Raw genomic sequence first — 5,452 nt, forward strand, 5'->3', positions numbered from 1 at the left:
TCCTCTGGCGTACTGCATTAGCATCGAATAGCCCCGCAAGGTGGAACTTTTCAGGGAAGTTAGGAACCAATATACACAGGCAGTTAGGAAAGCAAAGGCTAGCTTTATCAAACAGAAATTTGCATCCTACAGCACAAACTCCAAAAAGTTCTGGGACAATGTAAATTCCATGGAGAATAATAAAACCTCCTCCCAGCTGCCCACTGCACTGAGGCTAGGAAACACTGTCACCACCGATAAATCCACGATAATGGAGAATTTCAATAAGCATTTTTCTACAGCTTGTCATGCTTTCCACCTGGCCACCCCTACCGCGGTCAACAGCCTCTCTTTTGTATCGTCTGAGATCCCCAAAGATTGGAAAGCTTCCACGGTCATCCCCCTCTTCAAAGGGGTGACAGTCTAGACGCAAACTGTTACAGACCTATATCTATCTTACCCTGTCTTTCTAAGGTCTTGAAAGCCAAGTTAACACACAGATCACTGACCATTTCGAATCCCACCGTACCTTCTCTGTTATGCTACCTGGTTTCCGAGCTGGTCATGGGTGCACCTCAGCCATGCTCAAGGACCTAAAAGAAATCATAACCGCCATCGATAAGGGACAAAGCTCACCACATCACCACATTCTTATCGGCAGACTCAACAGCCTTGGTTTCTTAAATGACTGCCTTGCCTGGTTCACCAACTACTTCACAGACAGAGTTCAGTGTATGAAATCGGAGAGCCTGTTGTCCGGACCTCTGGCAATCTCTATGGGGTTCCACAGGGTTAAATTCTCGGGCCGAATCTTTTCTCTGTATACATAAATGATTTCGCTCTTGGTGCTGGTGATTCTCTGATCCACCTCTACGCAGACGACAACATTCTGTATACTTCTGGCCCTTCTTTGGACACTGTGTTAACTAACCTCCTGACGAGCTTCAATGCCATACAACTCTCCTTCCGTGGCCTCCAACTGCTCTTAAATGCAAGAAAAACTAAATATATGCTCTTCAACCGATCGCTGCCCTCAAATACCTAGGTGTCTGGTTAGATTGTTAACTCTCTCTCCAGACTCACATTAAACATCTCCAATCCAAAATGAAAGGTAGAATCTTTAACTCATGCTGCCAAACATACCCTCATAAAACTGACTATCCTACCATTCTTGACATGTAATTTACAAAATAGCCTACAACACTCTACTCAGCAAATTGGATGTAGTCTATCACAGTGCCATCTGTTTTGTCACTGAAGCCCCATATATTATTCACCACTGCGACCTGTATGCTCTCGTTGGCTGACTCTCGCTACATATTCGTCGCCAAACGCACTGGCTCCAGGTCATCTATAAGTCTTTGCTAGGTAAAGCCCCGCCTTATCTCAGCTCACTGGTCACCATAGCAACACCCACCTGTAGCACGTGCTCCAGCAGGTATATTTCACTGGTCATCCCCAAAGCCAACACCTCTTTGGCCACGTTTCCTTCCACTCCTCTGCCGCCAAATTCTGGAACGAATTGCAAGAATTAAGGCTGGAGTGAGGCTGGAGACTTATATCTGCCTCACTAACTTTACGCATCAGCTGTCAGAGCAGCTTACCAAATCACTGTACCTGTACACAGCCCATCTGTAAATAGCACACCAAACTACCTCATCCCCATACTGTCATTTTTTAATGCTCTTTTTGCACCCCAGTATCTCTGCTTGCACATCATCATCTACACATCTTTAACTCCCAACGTTTAATTTCCAAAATGTCGCCACTATGGCCTATTAACCTTATTACATTTGCACACACTCTCCATAGATTTTTCTATTGTGTTATTGACTGTACATGTGTTTATCCCATGTGTAACTCTATGTTGTTGTTTTTGTTGCACTGCTTTGCTTTATCTTGGCCAGGTCGCAGTTGTAAATGAGAACACAAGGTGTCTACAAGGTTTCAAAAGCGTTCCATAGGGTTGCTGGCTAATGTTGACTCCAATGTTTCCCACAGTTGTAAATCAAATCAAATCAAATCCAATTTTATTTGTCACATACACATGGTAAGCAGATGTTAATGCGAGTGTAGCGAAATGCTTGTGCTTCTAGTTCCGACAATGCAGTAATAACCAACAAGTAATCTAACTAACAATTCCAAAACTACTGTCTTATACACACAAGTGTAGGGGGATAAAGAATATGTACATAAAGATATATGAATGAGTGATGGTACAGAGCGGCATAGGCAAGATGCAGTAGATGGTATCGAGTACAGTATATACATATGAGATGAGTATGTAAACAAAGTGGCATAGTTAAAGTGGCTAGTGATACATGTATTACATAAAGATGCAGTAGATGATATAGAGTACAGTATATACGTATACATATGAAATTAATAATGTAGGGTATGTAAACATTATATTAGGTAGCATTGTTTAAAGTGGCTAGTGATATATTTGACATAATTTCCCATCAATTCCCATTATTAATGTGGCTGGAGTTGAGTCAGTGTGTTGGGAGCAGCCACTCAATGTTAGTGGTGGCTGTTTAACAGTCTGATGGCCTTGGGATAGAAGCTGTTTTTCAGTCTCTCGGTCCCTGCTTTGATGCACCTGTACTGACCTCGCCTTCTGGATGATAGCGGGGTGAACAGGCAGTGGCTCGGGTGGTTGTTGTCCTTGATGATCTTTATGGCCTTCCTGTAACATCGGGTGGTGTAGGTGTCCTGGAGGGCAGGTAGTTTGCCCCCGGTGATGCGTTGTGCAGACCTCACTACCCTCTGGAGAGCCTTACGGTTGTGGGCAGAGCAGTTGCCGTACCAGGCGGTGGTACAGCCCGCCAGGATGCTCTCGATTGTGCATCTGTAGAAGTTTGTGAGTGCTTTTGGAGACAAGCCGAATTTCTTCAGCCTCCTGAGGTTGAAGAGGCGCTGCTGCGCCTTCTTCACGATGCTGTCTGTCTGGGTGGACCAATTCAGTTTGTCTGTGATGTGTATGCCGAGGAACTTAAAACTTGCTACCCTCTCCACTACTGTTCCATCGATGTGGATAGGGGGTGTTCCCTCTGCTGTTTCCTGAAGTCCACAATCATCTCCTTAGTTTTGTTGACGTTGAGTGTGAGGTTATTTTCCTGACACCACACTCCGAGGGCCCTCACCTCCTCCCTGTAGGCCGTCTCGTCGTTGTTGGTAATCAAGCCTACCACTGTTGTGTCGTCCGCAAACTTGATGATTGAGTTGGAGACGTGCGTGGCCACACAGTCGTGGGTGAACAGGGAGTACAGGAGAGGGCTCAGAACGCACCCTTGTGGGGCCCCAGTGTTGAGGATCAGCGGGGTGGAGATGTTGTTGCCTACCCTCACCACCTGGGGGCGGCCCGTCAGGAAGTCCAGTACCCAGTTGCGGGGTGGGGTCGAGACCCAGGGTCTCGAGCTTGATGACGAGCTTGGAGGGTACTATGGTGTTAAATGCCGAGCTGTAGTCGATGAACAGCATTCTCACATAGGTATTCCTCTTGCCCAGATGGGTTAGGGCAGTGTGCAGTGTGGTTGAGATTGCATCGTCTGTGGACCTATTTGGGCGGTAAGCAAATTGGAGTGTGTCTAGGGTGTCAGGTAGGGTGGAGGTGACATGGTCCTTGACTAGTCTCTCAAAGCACTTCATGATGACGGAAGTGAGTGCTACGGGGAGGTAGTCGTTTAGCTCAGTTACCTTAGCTTTCTTGGGAACAGGAACAATGGTGGCCCTCTTGAAGCATGTGGGAACAGCAGACTGGGATAGGGATTGATTGAATATGTCCGTAAACACACCAGCCAGCTGGTCTGCGCATGCTCTGAGGGCGCGGCTGGGGATGCCGTCTGGCTCTGCAGCCTTGCGAGGGTTAACACGTTTAAATGTTTTACTAACCTCGGCTGCAGTGAAGGAGAGGCCGCATGTTTTGGTTGCAGGCCGTGTCAGTGGCACTGTATTGTCCTCAAAGCGGGCAAAAGTGATTTAGTCTGCCTGGGAGCAAGACATCCTGGTCCGTGACGGGGCTGGTTTTCATTTTGTAATCCGTGATTGACTGTAGACCCTGCCACATACCTCTTGTGTCTGAGCCGTTGAATTGAGATTCTACTTTGTCTCTGTACTGACGCTTAGCTTGTTTGATTGCCTTGCGGAGGGAATAGCTACACTGTTTGTATTCGGTCATATTTCCGGTCACCTTGCCCTGATTAAAAGCAGTGGTTCGCGCTTTCAGTTTCACGCGAATGCTGCCATCAATTCACGGTTTCTGGTTTGGGAATGTTTTTATCGTTGCTATGGGAACGACATCTTCAACGCACGTTCTAATGAACTCGCACACCGAATCAGCGTATTCGTCAATGTTGTTGTCTGACGCAATACGAAACATATCCCAGTCCACGTGATGGAAGCAGTCTTGGAGTGTGGAATCAGATTGGTCGGACCAGCGTTGGACAGACCTCAGCGTGGGAGCTTCTTGTTTTAGTTTCTGTCTGTAGGCAGGGATCAACAAAATGGAGTCGTGGTCAGCTTTTCTGAAAGGAGGGTGGGGCAGGGCCTTATATGCGTCACGGAAGTTAGAATAGCAGTGATCCAAGGTTTTGCCAGCCCTGGTTGCGCAATCGATATGCTGATACAATTTAGGGAGTCTTGTTTTCAGATTAGCCTTGTTAAAATCCCCAGCTACAATGAATGCAGCCTCAGGATGTATGGATTCCAAATTGCAAAGAGTCAAATAAAGTTCGTTCAGAGCCATCGATGTCTCTGCTTGGGGGGAATATATATGATTATAATCGAAGAGAATTCTGTGATGATAATCGAAGAGAATTCCCTTGGTAGATAATGCGGTCAACATTTGATTGTGAGGAATTCTAAATCAGGTGAACAGAAGGACTTGAGTTCCTGTATGCTTTTGTGACCACACCACGTCTCGTTAGCCATAAGGCATACGCCCCCGCCCCTCTTCTTACCAGAAAGATGTTTGTTTCTGTCGGCGCGATGCGTGGAGAAACCAGCTGGCTGCACCGACTCCGATAGCGTCTCTCCAGTGAGCCATGTTTCTGTGAAGCAAAGAACGTTACAGTCTCTGATGTACCTCTGGAAGGCTACCCTTGCTCGGATTTCATCAACCTTGTTGTCAAGAGACTGGACATTGGTGAGAAGAATACTGGGGAGTGGTGCACGATGAGCCCGTCTCCGGAGTCTGACCAGAAGACCGCTACCTTTCCCTCTTTTACGAAGTCGTTTTTGGGTCGCCGGCTGGGATCCATTCCGTTGTCCTGGGTGAAAGGCAGAACACAGGATCCGCTTCGCGAAAGTCATATTCTTGGTCGTACTGATGGTGAGTTGACGCTGCTCTTATATTCAGTAGTTATTCTCGACTGTATGTAATGAAACCTAAGATGACCTGGGGTACTAATGTAAGAAATAACACGTAAAAAAAACAAAAAACTGCATAGTTTCCTAGGAACGCGAAGCGAGG

The sequence above is a fragment of the Oncorhynchus tshawytscha genome, linkage group LG22 (assembly GCF_018296145.1).
Source record: "Oncorhynchus tshawytscha isolate Ot180627B linkage group LG22, Otsh_v2.0, whole genome shotgun sequence".
Classification (NCBI taxonomy): Eukaryota; Metazoa; Chordata; class Actinopteri; order Salmoniformes; family Salmonidae; genus Oncorhynchus; species Oncorhynchus tshawytscha.